Source organism: Peromyscus californicus, unplaced genomic scaffold, assembly GCF_007827085.1.
Source record: "Peromyscus californicus insignis strain IS unplaced genomic scaffold, ASM782708v3 Scaffold_9__1_contigs__length_137607984, whole genome shotgun sequence".
In the NCBI taxonomy this organism is placed as follows: Eukaryota; Metazoa; Chordata; class Mammalia; order Rodentia; family Cricetidae; genus Peromyscus; species Peromyscus californicus.
The window spans coordinates 39,749,894-39,775,007 of NW_026294617.1; the positions used below are offsets into that span (position 1 = coordinate 39,749,894).

At 37.1% G+C, this 25,114-nt stretch overlaps 1 protein-coding gene across 18 annotated transcripts in view; it reads left to right on the forward strand.

The window, feature by feature from the left end:
* Positions 1 to 25,114, forward strand: part of Mbnl1 (muscleblind like splicing regulator 1) — a 172,795-nt gene that overhangs the window by 63,908 nt on the left and 83,773 nt on the right. Inside the window, exon 1 of one of the 18 annotated variants that reach the window (XM_052731958.1) lies at positions 23,875 to 23,893. The exons of the other annotated variants lie outside the window; for them this stretch is intronic. The gene's annotated coding sequence lies outside the window, so the exon portion shown is untranslated. Of the gene's footprint in view, positions 1 to 23,874; positions 23,894 to 25,114 lie in introns of those variants that run through there. 18 annotated transcript variants of the gene reach the window in all.

Consider the following 25,114-nt stretch of genomic DNA (forward strand, 5'->3'; position numbering starts at 1 on the left):
CTGCCTCCAATGCAGACTTGGAGTTGCTCATATCTAGGTCCAGGCTGTTCTTACATGAGGCAGGAACCATCTGCAGTTAATAGTTGTCAGTAAATGACTCAAAATAAAACATAGAAAATTAAAGTTAGCAAAGCTGGGGAGTTTTTCTCTCATTTTCAATTTCTGCACAGATACGGACATAATCAGTGCTTAGGATCTGCCTGTGATGGATAAATTACATCTGTAATTCATTCTTTTCCATGTTACTGCATTCAGGCGATAATTTGCTTTCAGAAATCATTGCTCATCTAATATTCTAAAATCGTTCATAGACTGAAAACAAGTCTAGTAGCATGTTCCTATGGGGGAAGTACTTATATCCAAACAGCTTACAAAGAGGGCAGAAAAGTTTTAAAAAGACATTGGAGAAAAGCAGAGAAATTCCTCTTTGGTAGATGACATTGTTTCTCAAAAGATTATTCTCCTTAAAGGGAGACAACCCCCAGAAGAAAGATGAAGGAAGAAACACTTAAAGAATTAATTATTAAATAAAGAATCCTGTTAAGAAAGATTTGTGTCCTGAATGAATTATCCCACCATTATCTCCTGTCTCTTCATGGCTAAGTGGTGACTAATGAAATCTGAGTCTAGCCATGAGAAAAGATTATCATCATGGTCTTATTTATTGAATTCTTTTTCGCTGAAGAAATTTTACTACCAAGCATTGCTTCCCTCGAATCCTAGCAGAGTTAAAAATAAAAGGAAATCTCCACATAAGAAACTCAAATAGATTTTAAAGTAATAATCAAAATAAGCCAATCTCCAAACACCCTAAAATTAAAAAACAGTATTAAACTAGGAAAAACCCCAAACAACACTTTGCTCAACTTCTGATGAACTATAAATCATTATTCATATTTAATAAGAGTCATTTATATAGCAAATATTTTTACAGTGGGGTCTATTTCAATAGCTCCTGCAGTTGTAATCTGTGATTGAAATTTAGTAGCTTAGTAATGTACTATAGAATTCAAAGGTTTCCATAAGCAGAGCAATAAACATAGAGTGGTTTTAGCATCTTTTTTAGTGACCGCTGGCTTCTGTGATTCCTGCCAAGGGTGAATAATGATATGGAAGAGATTTTCATCGAGACTTTTTTTTTTTTTTTTGAGCTGAGGATCGAACCCAGGGCCTTGCGCTTGCTAGGCAAGCGCTCTACCACTGAGCTAAATCCCCAATTTTCATGAGAAATATATATTTTTTTACTCTAAAGATTTAATTAAGAACTTGGAGGGCTGGGTAAGTGATTCAGTGTGTCAGAACACTAGTTGTGCAAGGGTGAAGACCTGTATCCAAATCCCAAATGGGGGCACAAAGACAGGCACACCCGAGAAGCCAGCTGGCAGCTAAGCCTAGCTGAAAAGGCAAGCTAAGGGTTCAGTGAGAGATGCTGTCAAAAGGCCTTCATGTGGAGATTGGCACTTTTGCCAGTCTGCATAGTCACCAGGTACAATCGAAAGGAGGTGCTCCTTACGCATCTTAGGTGCAGGAACCGACACTGTTCTTTTCACTGGCCAGTGCTTGCTCTACTAGATACTGTGAAATCTTGATGGAAGGGTGACGAACCACACAAAATTATGCCTCTTTGATTGTTGGGGGACTAGTAGTTGCTGTAAGACCATGAAATACTAAAATTTTGCCTCCTCTTTTCCTTCTCCTCTCTCTCTCTCTCTCTCTCTGCATGTGTCTCTTCGGCAGGCCTGGTCACTCTCTCTTCTGTCCCTCCCTCCTCCTAAGAAAACTCTGCTCTGGTTAAAAAAAAAACAAACAAACAAACTAAAGTTTTGAATTTAGTAGATTTTTTCTGAAACACACTGGAAACATTTAGTCTCTGGAGGAGAAGTGGGGTAATTGGCATGTTTTCAATTGAGTGGTCACACTGCTGATTTTAATATGACAAGAGTTACGAAAGCGTATCATCACAGTCTGTAATTCTGTGAGAAACTTGAGTCACATTGATTTTTAGATGGCACATTTAGAAATGATTAATTTTACTCAACTGATTTGTTCATCATCTGCCCATTATATAAAGTGAGAAAGTTCAGAACAGTTAAGTTACTTCTCCAAGGTCACACAGCCAGAGGCAGCTTCCTGGAACTTAACACCGGTAGTCTGTCTTCAGAGCTTAGAGTTTTAGACCATCTGCAGTGTAACTTGTCTAAATTATTAATGCCGAGAGAAATGTTATAGCATGATCTTGTGCATACAACTTGCATTTAATTACCAACAAATTTCTCTATGTAAATTTTGGGCAAGTATTGGTTGAGTTACAGCAAATGCCTGAATTTAAAGAGTACTTTTAACAACAAACTCTTGCAACATGTTTTCTTAACAATACAATCTCTGAATAATTGCTAATAAGATGTTCTCATTCAAAATATGAAAGATTTCATTTTTAGCCAGAAGTCTTATACCATAGAATATAAATCTCAGATCAAGTTGCATTTGCATGTTTATACACCACACAAAGAATGAATGAGGGAGCACATCAGAAAACAGTCCGTTCTAGAGAAGTGAAGAACAAATCCACCAGAGTTCCAGGCACCTAAGACAAAGTGGGCAGTGATGGCCAAGAGCATTAGGTCAGGAGGCCTCTCAGTTGATTTCTACCCTACTTCTTTTGGTTAGAATGGAATATCTCTTTATTAACTGATATGTAAGTCCATGCAACTTTTTGGATTTTGGATGAGACTAAGATTTCATCTTATTTTGTGAGTCTTACTGGGAATTATAATAATATTGGAAGCAAAATATGTGCTTCAAAAGCTTTGGTAAGTCTTCCATGTATATTATGTGATGTTAGAATGTAAGTGGTACCACTCAAATATTTGATTCCTGAAACAGCTCCCTGTCAGGTGTTGTATTTATGTATTTATTACTTCTAATAGGACATTTCAAAAATTATCTAGGACTAAAATTTTAGTAAATTTTTATTTTGTGTATATCTTTAATATTTACTTACTATATTAATAATGCCCAAACATCTAGTTTGACTAATTTTTCATGTAATATAATAATTTTATTAAATATTTTGAAACAGCTTATATCTTTTTAAGACTTTTATACCACAGTTAAATGAAATAAAAATGACTATAAATAAAAATTATTAATTTCATTTTATTCAAGATGTGGAAAGAAGAGTATACTGTACTAAAAAGCTTGGGTTTCAGAATATGAAAAAAATTCTTAGGCTTCTTAGATATTTCATGAGCATTAGTGTAATCCTGAACTTTTATTAAAGAGATAGAGGTCAAATATTAGAGCTCATACTCTGCTTTTGGTGAATAATACAGTGACCCATGAGTCTTCTCCTAGAGAAGCTCATTTTCACAGAACTAGCTGGTGAAATCAGCAACTCATTTCTATTAGCCAGTTTCTTGACTATATTGATTTAGACAAATAATTAATTAGAAATATTTTTGTACAAAATTGAAAGCTGCATTGATTCATGGATTCTGATATGGCAAACTGGCTTTTTCTTTAAAACCACTTAGATTACAGGGCATTCTTTGTCCTTAGATTTCATTTTTCTGGCTTCTCTGTTTTCTTTATTAATTTCCTATAGATTAAGGTTTGCTTTTTCATTGCCCTTGGTGTTTTCTGAGTGTCTAGATTGGACTTCATTCTGTTTCTCATGGAACGCAGCTTTTCCAGAAAACTCTTATTTCAAATAAATATTGATGAGAATGTGGCCACCAGTGGTTCTCGCTAAGACCTTGCTGCTGCCTCTGAAATCTTAGTCAGATTTGTATCTTTAGAGTGATCACACAAAGCCACATGCCAAGAGTTATGTAAGTTAGAACAAAACAAACGGCAAAACCCACTTTCTGTAGCACAGACAAGACCTTGGAAATAGTTCAGACAGTAGATCCAGTCGGGTCTTCTACTTCACAGGAGTTCCTGTGACTTCTGTCTTTTACTGCCTCATGCTCGTTTCTCATTTATAATAAATCTGATGCTTCAAAGAATTGAGAGGATTCAGTAAAATTTGTTACGTCACATAAATCACTAAATATGTGGAAATCCCTTACAGTTCATCATATTGTTCTAGTCTGAATGTTGGGATTCTGTCTGAATTAGAATTTTCCTTTGTATGAGGAGCCTTGCCTCAGGTTGGAATAAATTTTGCGTATTATACTGTAGGTGTTGTTTTATTGTAAAATCTAAAAAGTACTCTATGAGATAGATGTAAATGCACTCTTATACAGTAGCCTGTTACTTATTCTTCATGAACAGAAAATAATCCCCAAACTGAGCATGAGTATGACTTCACATTAATGAGGCAGTATTAGTAGAATAATTTTTGTCTGTTCCTAAAATCCATTTAATAAATGTAGTTATCCATGAATGAAAATAGTTATAATCACCTTTGCTGACATTAATCCCATTTAATATAAATGCTTCTTTAGTTCTTTACTGTTCTACAATAAATAATAATTTTTTACATTGCAAATGCAATACATGAATTTTATGCTAAAAGACTCACATGTTTTAAGGATTTTATTTTTTAATTGCATATATGTATTTTTGTATGTTTATGCATGTGGGTATGTGCATGTATGAGCACAGGTGCCCATAGAGATCAGAGGTGTTGGATTCCCCCAGAGTTGGAGTTTCAGATGACTGTGAGCTTTGTGTAGGTGCTCGGGGTACAGCTTCGGTCTTTAAAAGAGTAGAATGGGCTCCTAACCACCAAGCCTTTTCTCTAGCCCTGTAATCTACACTTTTAAGTGTAAAATTCATATTTATTCAGGAAAGTTTCCTGTACACAGTAACATAAACCTTAACTCTTTGGTTGTGCTTCTCTCTCTTATTCTTTTACTCTTTTTATATTTATGTATATATCTCAAATTATAGGTTCAATTATATCTTCATTAGATTTCAAAATGTTTCTGATAATGTAGAGTATAAACCTCAGGTCTGCCTACACTCCTTTAGTGGTCTAAAGATAGCACCCCAAAATATTCTGATAAATCCAACCTCAATTTCTTTTTCTCCTCTTGTAATTGACAGGGAAACCAGTGCTAGCTATTGAAATAATCCAAGCTATCCAAAGGCATTAGCCTAACTCACAAATGTGAGGCCTGACTTGGGAGAGAAGAATCTATTGTCTTTCTTTGTTAGCAAGGGAACAGTGTGATATGTAAATGTTGCTATTATATCCTAAGTATGAGTTGTGCACTGATTGGTTCAGTGAGCCATGCCACACTGCCTTCTTGTTAAGGCTATTATTGGTTTTTGCTGTACTGCTTTGTATTGATTTTGTGTGTAGCAATGAGTTAGCTACATTATTTAATGTTAAATGAGGATCAGATATATGCCAGATGTGGAGTTACTTGTAGACTTTTAATTGAATTGGCTATTTTGGGGTTTTAGCATGTTGAGAGACAATTAGGAGAAAAACATAGGATTACCTTTGAGGGAAGGAAAAAGAAAATGTATCTTCAACTTTCTGGTTGTTGCCAAAAGTGGTACAGTCATATCTTCTGCAACTATGTAACCAATTTGCAGTTAGCAGATGAGTAAGATTTGAAATTTCACTTCTGTGTTTCTTATAAAAGTCAAATGTGTTTAGCACCATAAAATGCTTATGATTTCTGGAGAAAATTTCACTTGTCTTTAAGAGTGGTTTCATGATGAAACTATACTATAGGATCTGTAGCAAGAGGAAAACAGCAGGTAAGTAGTATGTTGTTGCTGACATTTGGGGCTTGTGGAGATGGAAAACTAGCCAAGGATTAAGTAGGGGATCAGATGAGGCATTGTCTTTACTTACTGGATTGTTTCATAGTTTTTCAAAGATAAAACAGGTAAGGCTAATATTTACTTATTTCTTTGACATTGATAATCTGATTTTCCAAACTTTTTTTTTTTTTTTTGCACGTGTGTGGATGTGTTTGCCTGTGTCTGACTGCTTGTGTGTTCAGGTTACACATGCACAGTGTGCACATGACTGCACTCCTTCTCTGCTTGCTATCTCAATAAGGGCTTGCTTTGTCAATCCTAGTGACATTATGGTCCCAGTTTTCTTGATGTTTTTTAAATTAATTTGCTTTTGGATGAACTGAAGCAAAACCCTTGCCTAATAGTAGCATGTACTGGGGCATTGTGACCCATGCCTTTTGCCATCCCTAACTTGTTTGACAACAAGTATTAATTTTTAAAAGTGACAAAATTTTTTGAAATTCATATTAAATACTGGCCTCACCCTTTTAGGAATTTTAACAGTAGAATTGTGATAGCACCATCTTAAAGGTATAGAGAGTATGAGAGATAGTATAGGCCAGACAGCTTATGAATGCCTTGGGGAGTCTCCTTTTTTGCCCTTGCTCCACTTCAGTGAATGGGAGTCTCATGGTTTTCCTTCAATGTGTCCAGTGGCATTCTGTCCCAGGTTTCTATGACATCTAAGGCCCGCAGAGAAATGCATTTTCTTACCCCACGATTTTCTCTTTGTCTCAATTTAGTCAGAGCCTCTAATAGATAGAATTAGATGCTTCTTACAGCCCTATGCTCCTGATTAACAAACCCTGCTTTACCATAGCTCAGGAAGGCTGGACCAAGGATTCTTGTCTGTGAAGGATAAAACAGTCCAGGAATCTTCAAGTGTTCTAGATGTATACAGAGCTGGCTTTTCTTCTTAGTGCTGTAGAGACATTTTTAGAAGGCATGATTTTTAAAAATTCCTTTCTTTACCTATTTTTTAAACTCATAGATAGAAGGTAGAGTAACTCAATTTCATTAAATTTTTATTTTAAAATACTTTTTCTTTTTTTGCTATTTTCCATGACTTTTGTTTTCAAAACTTGAAAAGATCTTGATGTACACTGACTGGTGAGCATGTATCCTTATGTTTAATAATGACGTGATTAAGGAGGATGGTAATCTCGTAGAAGTGAAGGTCATTACCTTGTTCATTCACTCTGAATATAAGGAATTTAAATGTACAGAGGTTTACTTGTATAGTGAGCAGCAGTAACCCTCAGACACAGCAACCCAATAGCTACAGTCACATGGTCTTAGAAAAGGCCACCTCATACAGGTAGTCCAGCATACCTAATGCTGTCAGGCTAGATCTCCGAGTGTAAATTGTGTGATGTGCTAGGAAACAGAGTAAAGTAATGGTTAGACTTCGCCTGTGGTGTGCTCTGACAGCGTGAAACAGTCAAAAAGGCAATTCTCCAGACTGTTTAGTAGTAAGAGGGAAAGGCTTCTCAAGAAGTCAGGCTCATAACAAGTTGAAAAACCATTCCAGAGAAAAGCACGTTACCATTGGTAGAAAAAGACAAATCTGAAATTACATGCACTTTGAGCTCAATTTTACCAGTAAAATGTATTTATCTTAAAAACATTCCTAAAAGGATCCCATTTAATGCATTTCAAATTGATAAGTAGGTCTTGAAACCCAGCAGGTAATTCTGGAATACCATTATGAGTTTTAGTTTGGTTGTCATGTTGGAAGGAAGAGATTTTGTTTTGTGAAGTGTATAATGCATACTAGTAGCATAAATAAAACTATATCAGCACAAGCAGAAAGATAAAGTGTTTTAGGTTTATAAAATTAATGCAAATTTCTTCCACTGTCTGGTTCAATACTGCATTTTTATTAAAGTAGGTCTTGATCGATGCAAAGTTGTTTGCTTGTGGGTTTACAGAGCTCATTCTGCATAGTTTGGAAGATGTGTTGTCCAGCAGCAACTATTCACCTGCACATTGTTCTTTGCACGAGCTTGATGGATTTGGGCCCTAGGTTTATCATTACTGCATAGATCTGTGAAAGGACAAGATGCAATCTCATTTTAAGCCATAACCAGCTAGTAAGCCAGTTTGAGGAATAGCAATAAATCAATACAGACTCAAAGAACAGACAGAGATTGCAGCCAGCTGCCAAAGTATAATACCCTGGCTTATTAGCTTTTTGTGATTATTGTGATTTTCAGTATTGGGTCAGTCTTTAAAATGTGGTATACCACCTACCCAATTTTTAACTTTACTAGAGAAGAGGCTAGTACCATTTTGAAGTACCATTTTGAAGAGCTAGTACCATTTTGAAGAAAAAGCAGATCCCACTGGCTGCACAGAGTTTTTATTAGAGCAACACAGAAACAAGTCATTGAGTAATCAGGCTTTCAAATAATTAGCGTTTGTAAAAAAACAAACCTTAAGATTGAAAACTTAGGTGGTAGATTTTATCTAAGCTTTTCAAGTCTGTAGTTAAGGTTTGCTATTCTTTACACTTAGATTGTGCAGGTGATGTTCAAGGTTTTGTTTAGTGTTTAGAGATGAGTTTTCCCTTTGCCAGTTTCAACATTAAACTCCCATGTACCACAGACTGCTGCCAATGCAATTAGAAGAGGCTTAAGGAATGAGGCCATGTGACATACACACTTTACATATTAGGATAACAAGGAGTGGAGAGGGATGGCTTAATTATGTTCATCAATTGTCAAGGTCACCAGGACCTCTGAAACATGAGTACTTGCCAAGTCAAGTAAAAAAACCTGATGATGCGGTCTTCATTTCATGAGGACAGCAACATCAGCTCTCCTGACAGCTGAAAACCACTCTTTGGTCCAGTCCAACTAAAACTTTTTTGAATAATCTGATGCTTTGTTTGTTGGTAGCATCAAAGTTCATACCTTGCTTTGTTCTTAACAACAAATTCTTCTACATTCCTTACATATTATGTATTCTAGAGTAAACTATACTGTGTTGAATTTTATAATCAGTCAGTCTGTTTTTTCCCCCCTATGTTCTTAAGCCCTTGAAGATTAGGAAACTTCTCTTAATAACCTTTGTATGTGTGGCTCTTGGGATATCCTTGATATTCACTGAATTGAAAGCAATTATTTCTTCCTAACCATGACCAGTAATTATTAGCTGATCTTAAATGCTTTTAAAATTAGCTTTAGGGAATTTAGTTTCCTGCAGTTGGGAATCTCTTCTCTAAGGAACACAGTACACTTTTTTGGGGAAACTCCTCCCAAAGCATAGATATGAAAATCTCTGCCATGTTTCATGCATCTCTGACTGGCTCTGCAGAGTAAAGGGTCCTTTCTTTTTTGTAAGAGAATTTCTGGGTTAGGCCCTCTTTTGAGTGCATGACATTTTTTTTTTTTCTGTGTTATCTTCCACTGGCTGCTCCTAGGGACCTGCCACTTTGGCTGTTTATATATCCCATGTCTTTGGGAGGAGTGATAAATTGTTAATTGCAATGGCATGATACAGTTATTTTGATAAAATTATTAACACTTATTCACAGATGCTTTGTTGGAACTGTGGGGCTTTCACAGAGAATGTTTAGCCTTCAGAAGCTGCACATGGAGAAATTGTTGTACTGGGGTTTACTTACTTCCTTTTGTTACTATGTTGAGAATATTGAGAACAGCTTTGATCAGTTTTGTTACATTATGTGAAGGACATTTAGAACCCAGACTACAACTATATTACTGTTGCATTTAATATAAAGTAAATAATACTAACTAGGGAATAGGATACTTTACAGAGATTTATATCACTATGCTATACATGAAATTTTCCATATTGTAATACTAAAAAAAAGTTTTCTAAGTCTAAACACTTTATAGTTTGAAATATTTAGTTTAAAATAGAAGAGAGAATCCAAGGACACAAATGTGTTCAGATCCTGCTAAGTGCTGATTTGCTCATTAGTCTTTACCCTCTCACAATCCTTGAGAGAGGTGTGACAGAAGCCATGTTTTATAAGTCATGAAAGTTTCTAGAGAGGAAAACCACTCCAGATAAGTGTTGGTGCCAGCAGTGTTGGCACTTAAGCATTTGATTCTGGAGGCAACTACATTTATCCACTTTGGAAAAGGATCATCAAGAGGGATTAAAAATTTAGCACTTGAGGCTTATTAAGGGTTAGAGTGGAATAATTATTTATGTAGCTGGAGATGCTGCAATCCCCACCGGAGCATTGCAATATGTTGGGCACTTTCTGCCTCTTGTGAAGGAACCTCACAGTTTTCATTTCCCTAAGAGTAAGTCTTGCCGTCACATGTGTTGATTTCTTACTGTGTATGTTTTCAGAGAAGGTATATCCTATTGAAATTCTATAAAAGTACGGCTTCATAAACCACCTCTCCTTGCTGTGCAGTAGTCTTCTATATCAGAACAATGAATCCTTGTTCTTCTGGTGCTCAAAAGAGATGAGTGTAGACAAACAAAGCCTTCATACTACTTCCATTTTGGTTGTTGGTAATTATGGGACTAGTCTTATCTTCCAATCTTGAAAGTTGGAAAATAAAAGGCTGAAGAAATAGCAGTTGAGCCTGGAATGCTGTTCTTCATCAGGCTGTAAGGTATTTTGTATTGTTACTGCAGTTGTGGGTTTTGGTCTTGATTCCTATTTGTGAGGCACCAGTAGCATATTAACTTTAAAAGATAATTCAATCAAACCTGCTTTTAAATTCTTGAGGATTTTTGTTCTTTCTTTTTAAAATCTGGACCTATCAGATTCTTCCTAAAAGAGCCTCTTAATCCCTAATTTACAGCCTATTCATTCTCATTTTAGAAAAGCCATGTAATATTGCTACAATATCGAAACTTTTAAAAATATTTTTAGCACTTTTGAGATACACACACACACACACACACACACACACACACACACACACACACACACACACGGTTCCTCCTTTCTTTTCCTCTTTCCAAACCTGCCCATGCATCTCCCACCCCTTGTCAATCCATGCCCTCTTTTTCCTTTCCTGTTGTTAATGTGTCTTTCTGTGTAAGTATATTCCTGAACACACACATACAAGCTACTCAGTCTGTATGATGTTACTTGTATGTATATCTTCTCTGGGCTGCTGAGAGTAGGAGAAAGAAGTTACCCTAGGGGAGAGGATACCAAATGGTCATTCCTGAAAACAATATACAAAATTTTAAAATGAAGTGACATTTTCATTGTCATTTTATTGCATAAAATTCAGTGAGAGACATTAGGAAAACTATCCTTTCTCCTATTACATGTCACTGTGAGGTTTCCACTCCCTCCCTGTCTGGAAACTTAGTCACCTGTGAATATTGCCTAGCCATGGGACTACAGGATAGGAGGCTGCAAATAAATACTGTTTGACTTGTGTTGAATGTAAAGTAGGGTGGATTATGCAGTACTAGCAAAATAAGATAACTCTCAACCCGTGCCCAAACCTTCCTCCATCCACAAGATTAAAATAACTGTTTAATCAGTGCCACTACAGTTAGGTCATATATTTCATTAAAATTCCAAGAAACCATGTTTTGAAAGTCTATGACAAAGATATGAAAATAGCCATGAACATAGAATGTCAAAAGTAATTTAATTTAATCTATTAAGTAAGTTGGAATACTACAATGAAAAAAGTTATATATGTATATCCTATTCTCAGTCTGTATGATTGGACTGGAAAATATATTGACTTTAGCAAAGAAGTTGGCTGAATTGTTTTACAAACTACCTAATGCAAAAAACTGAAAAGTGGCCTTTACTTTGGCATTTATAAGCATTAGGAGTACAAATCAATAATTAAATTGACCCCATAAAATTTAGGGATCATACTATTGAGATCAAGAAAACACCAAATGCAGCATGCACAAACACTTAATGAAGCTCAGAAGCACCTTTTCATATAAATGTAATAAGTGTATCAGTGTAATGAATCACATTTGTTCTCAGAAGCCAGTTGAAGCTGGATTCTGTTAAATCAGCTGTGGGATTCTGAAAACCAGATTTAGTAACAGGTCAGCAATGGACTTGCCATATGCCAAAAATGGGAACATACTGGTCACTTCACCTTACTGATCACTGGTTGCTTCTCTTCAGTATCATATTCGATTCTATGAGAAAGATAAATATTGTATTTAAAATGTATCTAAAATACTTTATTCATTGATAATTAAATTGATTATTTAAATGAAAGGAGAACTTTTTTTTTTTTTTTTTTTTTTTTGGTTTTTTGAGACAGGGTTTCTCTGTGTAGCTTTGCGCCTTTCCTGGAACTCACTTGGTAGTCCAGGCTGGCCTCGAACTCACAGAGATCCACCTGCCTCTGCCTCCCAAGTGCTGGGATTAAAGGCGTGCGCCACCACCGCCCGGCCGAAAGGAGAACTTTTAAAGTGATAGGATCCACGTGTTAGTAATCTGGCCTTTTATATACCTGTAAAATTTGCCTGTACTTATTTATTTAATGCTCTTCTTCATGTGTACCTAATGCTTTTAAAGCTATAGTGTAAATATATTAATATTGATAGAAGTTTCTTATATATATCTATTCATTAGAGTACATAAGTTAAAAAGGTTTTATAGTGAAGATGTTTTGTTCTGTGATTGGCTTTGTTCTTTGATCCTTTTGTCCAGTATTCATTAAACAACTGACATGTAATTTGAAAATGTGGCACATGCAAAAGTACCCCTCCCTCTGTTTTTGGTTGCAATGTCTGTTGCTGACCCAGGTCAAACAGTTTCTTTTAGCTATGCTTTTGTTTTCAACTTCTCTAGTTAGTATCAAATCCTCTTGTGAGCCCCAGAGAGAGTAATAGGAATAGTTTAGCAGGAAATCTCTTACTAATCACAGTTTGTTCATCACCTGCAAATAATGCATTTTAAATGTCAAATGTCTTTACTAGAAAGCATTTCCTGGAAAAATCCCTTAATTGTTTGTCTTCATTGCCTTGATCACCTCATGGTATTCCCTTTAGGAACTTATTAGCTTCAAATGTAAATGTACTGTTTGCATAAGCTCCCATACACAGAACTGGTAGCACTTGCACACTATCTGTTTTTGATCTACTCATTGTCCCACGGGCCTGTTGGTTTGACTTTCTCCAGTATTGTGTACTGGAGGTTCTGGGCAGTTTGCTCGTCAGTGATATCTCATTGGTAACTTAAGATTGGCTGTGGAAAGATTATTTACACCATGGGAATTGGCCAACACTAGAATCCAAGGACAACTCCTCCTCCAGAGAGCCTTTTTGAGGAAAATTAGTCTATGCTGAGTAGCCATGTAAAATGTCATTTTGATGTGTTCTTTCCACATGTTAGAGATATTTAGCATATAACTTACTATTTCATGTACCAACTGAGTGAGAGCAAATTACTTCACCCTTCTGTGATTCAGGTTGGGGTCTGTAATGTCGGAATAATAGTACTCCTGTTGTAACTGGGTGAGCTGAATAAGAAGTACAATGTCTTGGTGCACAGTGAGCACTCGGCTGAACCTACCTCTTCCCTCTCCCTCTCTCCACTTCCATTGATATAGATATAATTTTAGATTTTTCTTTCTTAGATTTTTCTTTTTAGATAATTCATTTCCAAATACATAAAGATTTTTTTCTAGAATTCAAGAGGCATTTTTATGTTAAACATGTGAACATTTGCCCATGGATATAAGTATGTTGATTTAGGCTGTCCAGGCTAGATTGTAAATAGTAAGGCCCAGCTTATAAACCAATTTTCACAGCTTCAGAGTGGAAGAAAATACAGCTTGGTTATTTTCCCTGACATCAACTCTTCTCTTTTTCTTTATGTTATTATTATTTTTTTTTTTTTGGTGGGGGAGGAATGACAGGGAGTAAGAGTTTTATTATTTCAATTTTTGAACATATACAACATTAGATTAAAACATTTGAATAACACACTGGTATATATCTTTAAATTATATATACAGAAATAAGCCAGCATTCTGTGTACTCATGGGTACATCAGTGAATGTCTTGTTCTATCACCCTTCACATATTCTTCATCTCTTAATTATATTAAATCACTCCCAGACAACCTTGCCTTTCATGCTTACATTTTTAGAAGGATCTCCAACTTCAAGTTTCTTGGCCTTATTATCTAAAGTCATAACAGTAAGAGGATTGGGAGTTGAGTAACTCACATTGACACAAAGAAATATAAATGACTGTTTCATTTAAATTAATTATTTTGGAAGTAAAATTAGAGTCAAGAATACTGGAAATCCCCCTAACTGAATGCAAATGAGACAATCCTGTGAGGCATCTCTGTGGTTATATCTGAGCTTCACTTGACTTCTAGTTTTAGGAAATAAGGATGAAATCTTAGTATTTTCATCATCTCTTACAATGTATATTTTGTACATATTTTAAAAAAGTTTGGGTTTTTGCCAGGCGGTGGTGGTGCACGCCTTTAATCCCAGCACTCGGGAGGCGGAGGCAGGAGGATCTCTGTGAGTTCAAGGCCAGCCTGGGCTACAGAGTGAGTTCCAGGAAAGGTGCAAAACTACACAGAGAAACCCTGTCTCGAAAAAAAAAAAGAGAAAAAAAAAAGTTTGGGGTTTTTAAGATAACTGTTGGATAATAAGCATGTAGTAATACAGAATTCATCCAAAAATGTGCCATGGAAATCTGGGGTTAGCGTTTATGATTTTGTTTTGTTAGAAATGTGATTGTCTAAAAGCGTCTTCATCTATTACTGTTGTTTGTGTGTGATGCATGTGTGGATGAGCATGCCAAAGCGTGCTTGTGCTGATCAGAGAACTGGTTTGTGGGGTCAGCTCTCTCCCGCACTGTTCAGTAGATTAGACACGAGCAAATGCTGGCACCAGGCTGTTAGACAAACACCTTTACCAGCTCAGCTGTCTCAGCAGCCCTGGAAATGTAATTCTTCTGTGGATTTTAGCATGTATTAAATAGTGATCACCTTCTTGATGTCTTCTAGATGCTGTATATAGTCCAGAAATAGTTCTTTTATGTATGCTTAGAGACTATAATGCAGCTGTTATAATTACTCACGGTTAAAGTACAAGGCAATGTCTTAGCATGAAGTTTATTTTTCAGTAGGAATGTAGACAATATGCAAGTGTTACATTGAATTTTTAATTGTGTGTAGACATGTTTTATGACATTATAGAGAAGTACTGGGAAGAGATTTTTAAATGGGGTGGTATTTCTTGCCTTTTCTGGACATTTTAAAGAGCAAGGGAAAACAAAAGGCTAATTATGTCTCTAGTAACACCAAGAATTCTCTGAGTTAAACTTTATTTTTTAAGATGCAAATGGATATTTATTTATGTCCTTCAAATAGTGGTTGCAGATTGACCTGGAGGAAATAGTTTCATATGAATAGTACACAAGTTGATGACAAAGTTTGCTAAAACATAACTAATGACTGCTTTAAACTGTTAAAAACGGAAAGCTAACCCCAAGGAGATAGGCGTTCCAAAGAGAGCTGGCAAAAGTAAATGTTATACAACACGGGAAGAATACCAGGGGAAGAGCTGACAGAGTGCAACAACAGGAAGATTAGTCACTCCTAGAAGGAGAAAAAAGGCGGGGTAGGGAGAAGAGTATTTTAAACAGGGGCGTTGACTAATATGCAGTTTTGAACCCACTGGGGGCCACACTGGCCGAAACAGGGAATGCCAGTAGCACCAAAGCTCCAAAGACCCAAATACAAAGTTTGCAAAAGCAGTGAATAGGAAAAAATTAAGAAACGTTAGGTTTGAGTTTAAGGAAGCTTACAATAAAAGGCTGATGGTGTCCTCAGTGGAACCGGTTGGCTTAGCTCAGGCTGCTGTGCTGTTTGTGGGGAAAGAAAGTCTTACATGTCCTTCACAACCCTTAAGGTCCCATTCAGATAGTCCATGCAAGTAAAAGCGCTCTGGGTGTCTTGATTGTGTGTGCTGTTTGAAATAAGTTTTGCTTATATAGAACATTTATTTATCTGCAATTAAGGAAGTACAGATACCCAAATATTCTAAGAGTTATTTCTGTGCCCTCATATAAATGTTAGTAGTAGTTATCAGTATATTTTATCAAAAGATACTTTGGAATCCATAACTGAAAACCAGAAAGTAAGCTGTGTGCGTGTGGGTATTGGTGGAGTTCTGTTAAATTCCTGTTTGTAGTTAAAAAGAGTAGGGATATACAAGAAACTGATTTTGCTGATTCTCCTCACATGTTGAATGGGAATAATAAGATGCCTGCCTCAACAACAGGTAATGAGAACAGACTAAACTGGTTACAAGGGTATAAACCTCACATGACATGCTGTTTCTTTTTACTCTTTGGCCAAGTGTGGCCCACTGACTTGAGTGGCATATTTTTAGCGCATGAGGAAGATAGATATTGGAAGGGATACGCTTCTTTATACTGCTTGGTTATTTATTTGTGATGGATGTCATTGGTTGTGTTACTTATAATAGATACATGATTCTTACTTGTCCATCTCTTAGTTATTCTTATAAATTACAAAAATACTTTTTTAATTAGTTACCAAGAGAAATCTGTTCTGTTTGGGATAAAATATGCCTTTCTCAGTTAAAAGTAAAAATGAGTGATGCATAGTGAAACAGAGATAAAAAACTAACCTAATTTAGAGATCTTAGATTTCTTTTTTATTTTGTATAGCTATATGGAGTATATAATTCTGTATCATTGCTCTCATGGAAATGCAGAGTGCCGTGAGCCATTTTGCTCTGCTGGTTTTGTTACCAGTTACAACACTTTTCCTTGTTCATATGCACAGAATTCACTGAGGTAAATTCTAACACCTAACTCAATGAGCAGGGAGTATTGATGCCAAGTGCTCGATCAGAACCCAACTTTTTCTATCTTCCCCTGTCCCATGTGTAATGGAAAGGGAAATACTTATTTTTTAAACTGTAGCAGACAAATAGTATCTCAAACACTGAAAGTCCTTCCTTTTCCTGGAGTGGACACAGTAAGTCATCCTGAGTCACTTGAGGGCTTTCTTTAGCCAGTTTTATTTAAAGCATCAAATCGTGAGGACAAATGACTCAGGGATGTGTGTTGCACAGTTAGAGCATTTCACTTTTAGGGCACCATTCCCACATGAATCTCTCCCTACTATATTGGTGAATCTTTATTTATCCACTATGGAAGCACACTAAAACCTCACCTGTTCTGACCTGTGTGTTCTTTTTTTGTGTTTATTACTATTTTGTTTTCAGATGAAGCCTTGTTTGAGGAATTAAGTATAAGGAATGTGGGCCCAGTAATAGATGATGAATATAAAGAGGCACTTAGCTTATTTATCTAGAAATACCAGCTTTACTGATATTTTAAAGTGAGTGAAATGTTTAAATGATGAGGCATTTACACTTAGACCTTAACTACTGCACTGCCCCTACTATCAGCAAGAAATAACTACTACAGATTGTATGAGCTCTGGAATTAGGTTGAAAAACCATAATTTATATGTCTCTCTCCCTATTTGCATGCTGTTTGCATGGCAGCATAAATGACTGATGGGTCTTCCTAGCTATCACTCAATATTGCCAAGATAATAAAACCATTTGATCAGGAGGTTAGATAGGAATATCATAAGTTCAGTGCCAACCTAGACTTCCTTATGAGACTCTGTCCTAACAATTGTGGGAGTCTGCCAGAGTCCAGCTCCCGACCTGTCAAAGAGTTCTTGTGGGGGAGGAGAAAGGAATGAGGAAATGATGGATAGATAGATAGAAAGAAAGACGATAAGAAAGACAGAGACACAGGATAGCTTCCGGAGGGCCCTAGGTCAATACCCAGTTGCCTTGAGGTTTATTCCAAAGGGCGAGGCAAAAGACCTCCCCCTTTCAAGATTAAAGCACAAGGAACAGCCAAGTGTAGACCCCTCAAAACCTGGTAACCATGCCAGTGGCCAAATCATCCTATTATGCAGCCCTGCTGGGTAAAGCAAGCTCAGATTTTCTGACCTTCAGTTAGGTCTTACTAGGGAGGCTCCACAACAAATAAACCTATAATCTATTTTATCCAAGAATCTATGCAGTTACTTGATTTTTCTTACCAAAAGATGGCAGCATATACGTTTTTAGCATTTTTTTGTGTGTTAAATCAAGTGTTCCTACTGGAGGCTAAGACTGATCTCAATCTGTTATTAACTGGTGAGTAAATCAAGCTCATTCCATGTGATATGTAACACCACTATCCAGGGGTACTGTAGAGAGAGGAGTTGACTAGAGACTGGATAGAACTGTCCATCCCCTTTATGGACACTTTTGATTTTAGAAATTGTTGAGAATAAATATACTTACATGGTATGTCACCTGAAGGGAGCGAGCCCACATAGGCACCTAAATAAGTTGTTGGTAAATGCTGCCCAGTGGCTGTATTTCTTAAAGCTTATGGCTGAATCGTAACCAAGGGAAAGTGCTTTCATCCAAAGAATGTACTCCTGAAGTTTTCATGGATTCTTTTTGTTCTAAGTTTTACTAAGTTTCAACTTAACCAACAGAAGCTAACCAAAAAATATCCAGAGGTAGGTTGACAGCCAGTGAAAGAACTGCTTGGCTTCTGGATTATTTTTGCAGCCTTAACATTAGGGACCTGGCTGCCTGATTAGAGCTGGCTGGACTGATAGACTCCTGTCCCCAGCACCTCATTCAAGGAAGGTCATTTCAGCTGCTTAGTATTCAGGGAAGCACTTGGTCCAACTTGGTTTCAGCCCATATCTTACAGGATGGCCCTTGAATTTCTTAAGCTCTGTGTGAACTCATAATTATTGTCTCAGCCTTACACACAATTAAATCCATGGGCTGAGATGGGAATGAGTGGAAGTATGTCTTCACCAGTGGTGGTCTCCCAGCAGAACAAGCACTGCTGATAACAATGCCATTGGCCTGGTGGGGCCTCTGAAGAGATGATCTGTTTAGAAAAATGTGACAACTGGATTAGTTCTTGACATTCTAACATCCAAGAATCATAAAACATGTTAGAGAAATGTGTTCACCTGTGTAAAAGTATTTATTTATATTTGAATGTTTCCAAATGGGAGTGGACCTTAGCAGATCCTCTTTCCACCATGGTTCTGGCCAGACATGCCATTACTTACTCTCACTATGAAGAGTTCTGGAAGTCAGCTCTCAAGAGTGCTTTGTCAGGGTTATGATCTTAGGTGACACTTTATAACTAGCATTCACCTTGCTGTGTTGATGTAAAACACATGAGAAACACGCTAAGAGTCTTGGTACACAGGCTTGCAGTTTCACCAATAAGGATAATTTTCTACTATGCAGAGAATATGTGCTTTCATGTTCATAATTCTCTAATAAGTCTGTGATAGTAATATAGTAATCTTTTTTCATTTCACCTTGAACTATTTAAATTCCAAAGAATTAAATCTTGTTATCTTTTGTATCTCTAAGATTGAACTTCTAAACAAATCATTTGAATGCTTGGTAATGCTTCTGCATGCTGTCTTATCCAGTCATAATCTAGTGAAAAGAAAAGTGATCTATGACATCAGAATGGAAATGAAATATGGAAAGAGAGAAGCATTGCTCATTCTGTAAAAACCACCAGAACTGATGTTTCCCCATGTAGAATGTTGCACACATTATGAAAACAGTAGCCTTTGCAAAAGTGTTTTGATGCCAGGAAGGCAGATAGAGTATTTTTTTTTAAATTGAGCAAAATCTCATGGTAGCAATTATTTTACATGGGAACTTTGTTTCAGCAACAGGTTTTAGGGCAATTAATTTGTTTACTAGAAATGAGGGCAAAGGAAGTATGGGTAAGTGTGGTTTCCTTACAATCAATGTTTGAGAGCAATTTTTTGTATAGAATTGGAAACTTAGTATCTCATAGTAACAGTATTTGTATCACTTGTTTGGAGAACAGATTTTAAGTATGATCACAGGAAAACACCTGTTTTGACACTTGGTGTGGGATAAGTGCAAACACATGGGTAGTCTGTGTGGGTGTGGAATAAACAAGAATGCTTTGGCTAGCATCCTGCAGGGTGTGGATCTGACAGTATTCCAGCTACTGCTTCTAATACTGTGGATGGAAAAATGGCTGACCAGGAAATTCCTAACTATTAGTACTGTAGCAGTCACACAGGATATGTTGTTTAAGGGAAGCATCTTGGATCCCTTTCAGTGGCACCTTGGCAAGCAGAAACTGTATATTATCCATTGAAGATGAAGCGTGGATGCTGGTGAGTGAGGCAAATGGGAAGCCAGTTAACTAAGATATGTGAGGTAGGCTAGCTTTTTAGGGTTCCATGGGAAAAGAGCCTCTGAGGCTGTGTACGTGGAAAGCTTGTTTAAGAAAGGAGTCCTGTTCTACACGTTCGTGCTCCATCTGTAGCTTGCTTACGCTTCATCAGTAGAGCTGGCATTTACTCACAGAGAAGGCTAATTCTCAAACCAGATTGACAGTGCAGCCAAAGGGATATAGTTTTCCATAGAATTTTTTAGTCTCAACTTCATCTCATATTCTTGCCCTTTACTTGAGTCACAGTTATACTTTCTGAGATGAAAGTCATTTCCTTTCATTCCTGCTTTATTCATACTATTAGGTTATTGATTTTAAATTAAATTGTTTGATGTGTATTGACGAAATTATTAAGGCCACTCCACGTAGTTAAAAGGGAGGTTTATTTAGTGGCATAACTTACAAATGAAGGGATAGGTAGGTCGCAGGGTCTGGGAAAGACATAGCGCAGTCCGGCGGTGTTCTCTGGAGAACTCTGCTCGGTCTACCTCCAGCGTCCAGGGTCCGGGAAACAAGAGAGCCAGCGCATCCAGATCTCGGGTCTTCAGGGTCCTCTCTTGGCCGCTCCTTGTAGGCGTGACAGTTACCTAAGCCTCAATGGGGGTTGGAACTTCCAGATCAAGTTTGGAATGGCTACCCACTACAGATGTGCATGATTCTCATCAGAAATGTTATTTTCAAATAGAGATAATTATATAAGCAAGTTAGCATAATTTATGCTTATATTAGGTAGTTAATAGGATGTATCTTATTTTTATATTTATACATTAATACTCTGAATGAGCTAGTATTTTCTGTCTTCAAAATTGAGCTCATTTTTGGTATAGAGGTCTGTTTTCTCATGATTCATATCAGACACTAATAACATATCCATTAACAGCTTACTTGTGTATTTATTTTATAGATTGGAAAAAATAATAATTTAAATTTTTCATAAGTCTGTAGATCACACATTTTCCTAGAATAATTAACCTGAACAAATAGATATTTAAGAGATATTCTCTAAAATCTGTAACAGCTACATCTGAGAACTTAAAGTAAATGGTAAAGGCTGTGGCAAGTGTTGACAGAAGAAACGTGTTTAAATTTCTTTTCACTTTTAGCAGCTATTGTTGGCCCTTCAACCTTTAAGAGTTGACACCCAACTCCATTGTTAACATTCTCCGAGTCCTCATGATGTTATGTAGGTGGTGCTGGGATGAGGTTTGTATACATTTGTTAGGAGTATTTAATGCTTAACATTTATTCAGACATCTCATGTTTGAATTTATTACTAGCATATTTTATTTATACAAAACAACTACTGTTTTTTTGTTTCTACTGAGTGACATACCATTTAGTAGAAAAAGGTTTATAAATAAATGCATTAATTTTACCATCTTAGATCACCATTTGTTTAAACATGTTTTTGTTATTGCTTATTTAGATGGGATTTTGCATTTGCAAAAATGCAAAGTGAAATTGATTTGTTAAATTTAAAGTCAAACGGTCACCTTATATAAGTAGTTGTCTTCCCTCCTCCTGATGTTGGGTTCATCCACTGTTTCCTAAACCTAGCTCAGTGATAGGATGCTTTGAAATGTTAAGTCTATGTTCAAACCAAAATCTAAACCTACTGAAGCAGGATTGTAAAAGGGAAATGGAGGGCTGGCACGGTATCTTAGTGTACAAACAATATTTGCTGTACAAGCCTGGAGACCCAGACTCACCCCAGTAACCTGCATACAGGTGGAAGGAAAGACTTCATAGTGGTGTCCTCTGCCCTCCTCGGGTATGCCATGGCACGTGTCCCTCCACATGCGCGCGCGCACGCGCACACACACACACACACACACACACACACACACACCATATTTCTTTCTTTTTTTTTTTTTTTAAAGATGTATTTATTTATTATGTATACAGTGTTCTCCCTACATGCACGCTTGCAGGCCAAAAGAGGGCACCAGATCTCATTATGAATGGTTGTGAGCCACCATGTGGTGGCTGGGAATTGAACTCAGGACCTCTGGAAGAACAGCCAGTGCTCTTAACCACTGAGCCATCTCTCCAGCCCCCAGATAACACATTTCTAAAAACAGAAATTGAGAGTCTTTTCTCTCCCTTTATAAAAATCCCACTTTCTTCCAAATTAACCTGTAATTGCTTCATGAGAGCTGACTATATTGTAGTATTGTTTTCATTTTATTTTACTTCATTTTATAACAACATTTGGTCCTTGGACTTATTAGACATAGGCAGGCTTAACCTTCCTCAAATAAACAGTTTCATTTCATATATTGTTGACTGTGTATTTTGGAAATGAGGAAGGGAATTAACTTTTGTTTTAAAAAGATTATTTTAAATAGTCACTAAATTACTTGAGTTTTTATGTACCAACTAAACGGATTATTGTTAGCATATCAGTTGCTCTGAATTTGAAATTGATACCCAAAGTGAAGATTTACACACACATAGCTGTTATTATATAATAGGGTCTTTTCACACCTATGTCCAAATGTCCAAAGCAAGTCCTAAGGTACTGTGCATGGTTAATTTGCTCATAATTTTAAAAAGTAAGAATGCCTAAGTTATCTCAGTCATTTTCATTTGATTTCTAATAGATATTACTAACATTTTTCCAATGTTTATACTTAGTTTCTAAGTTTCATTTAGCTTACCAAAGCAGAATTACCCTGAGATCTATCTCCTACACTATGTAGTGGTTCATCGTAAGCAGCCCGGTGTGAGCGCCTCAAGGCCTTGGGAGTTGAAGAGCTGTGAGGCCTGTGTACCAAGCTCTCTGCACCTTCCTGGGAAGTGCAGCATTGTGCAGCATGGGCAGTTGTCAGTCTTGGACAGGCGGGGTTCACCGGACTGGACAGACATGCCTGCCTTCCCCCTCCGGGTTTCTTTCCTTTCTTAGTTCCTTTTCTTGTCAAGCCTGTACACTCCTTGAATACTCATGATTTTGAATTTCCATCAGATTCTTCTCTTGGTCAAATTCCCAGTTCACCCTCATCTGTTTCTGGTTGAAAGTGATGTATTTGATGAAATGTATGTTGTATAATTAGAAAATAATTATTTTTCTCAAGTAGTTTTTAAAAAACTAATTGAGTTTAATCTCTGTGTCTTCCTATTTTCTCTTCCAATTCTAGACAGCTTTGGCTTTCTACCTCTTGCCTGTTGACCAGCTTCCTGAGTTTATTTCTTTTATTACATTTATAAATTAATTTGATATGAAGGTTGCGATGACAGGGTATAGTAATCTTATGCCACTTTTGGACTTTTAACGTTAGTGCAGCAGGCATGCTATAACATGTGTCCCTCACTTTTCTTTCTGGAACTAGACCTCCATCCCCCTTCATCCATGTTTTGGCTTTCTGTGGGATGCGTGAATGGCTGCCCCCGTGTGTTTTGTTGCACATTGCTTCTTGTGTTCCGGTGGGAATCTTGGTGATTCTTCTCAATTGCTACCTGAGCTCTGTGCTGGTTGCTGCTCTTCTCCCAGGATCTTGTGCTGCCTGGTCATGTCTCTACCTCCTTGGCACGGCCCCTTGATAGAACCATGATCCCTGGATGGCTGCCTCTAAACCCTTGTGAGGATGGGGGATATTCCTCCCCCTGCTGCTACAATTGAGCTCTGTGCTGGGTACTACAGAGCCCTCTCCACTTGCTTTCAGTTGCTAAGGCTTCCCGAGCTTTGGCTGTGGCTCAGTGGCCCTACTGTCCAAACCCTCAAGCTTTCCTAGCCTCCACACTCAGTGGTAGCAGCAGGTGTTGGGATTTCTCGACTCCTCAGGCCTTGGGAGGAAGAGTGGCTGTTGACATAGACCTCAGGAATTTTAAGAGCACGCCAGGAAACTCCTCCAGAAGATATGTAAAGGTAAGATTCTAATTTCTCTAGGCAGGCTTTTCAGATGTGTAGGAAACAAAACTTCTAGCTGTGGGTTTAATGTAAATGGATTTTACTAGCATATACATAGCGAACTCTTGTTTGATAACACAGCCACAACTTGCCCTGCAATGGGTAACTACTTATTGCAAACACTTCTTGGGGGTGGGGTGGTTCTGTGTGAGCTTTACATTTCTATTCTGTTTACTTACACTAAATTTTGGTGTTTAGACAGCTTTTAAAGTATTTTACTCCATGATGTTTGAATTAGAATTTTGAAGCATCTTGTTTCTTCATCTCACAGTCTTCTTTGTATATTTAGTAAGATTGTTTTTGAGATTTAAAATGGTAAAAAATAAAATAGAAATTTTCTATTTTACCAAAAATGCCTGTATTTTAGTTACCACTTCATTAATATTCAAAACACGAACATATTAAATGAGTTGTATCCTTACATTCTTCTAACTGGGAATCAGAAGTGCAGGTCTGATGTGGTACCAGAGCACGCCCTTGTTCTTTGTGGAGCTCCTGCCACACATTCAAGCACTCTACTTATGCAGCAGCCTCTTTGCTCTTAGAGCTTTGGTTAATCTCCCCTCCTTCCCTCCTCTCTCCTTTTCCTTCCATCATCATCATCATCATCATCATCATCATCATCATCATCATCTTGCACTACAGCCCAGGCTCTCCTGAAACTTACTGATGTAACCCAGCCAGTCTCAATTCTCACTGATCTTCCATCTCTGAGTCTCTAGTGCTGCAATTACAAGTGGGAGCCACACATGGGCCTGTTTCAGTTTTCTTAAGGGGTTATCCCACTCCCTCTAGTTATTAGTGGGGACGTCCCTGTGACTGGGTAAAGGATCTGTGTTGGGTGCTAGTGTTGCTGTTTCAGAGTTGTAGGAAGGAAGGAGTATGAACCATGTGTGCAGGACAAACCATGTGCACAGAACTACAGCACCATGCCCACACTTAGCTCATTTCTAACATATTTCACCCTGCTCCCCACAGGCACTAATCTGTGAGCAAACTTTCTGATTTCATGATTACTATCAATTCATAACTTTTTAAACCTTTTTAAAAAATATAAACCTAATACCTTAATCAATACTCTTAAGTTGGAGTGAGAACTCTTATTTCCAAAACCAAAACCAACCTAATTCTAGTACTAAAATTAAAATATATGCTTGCTAGTAACTTTATAAACTGAAA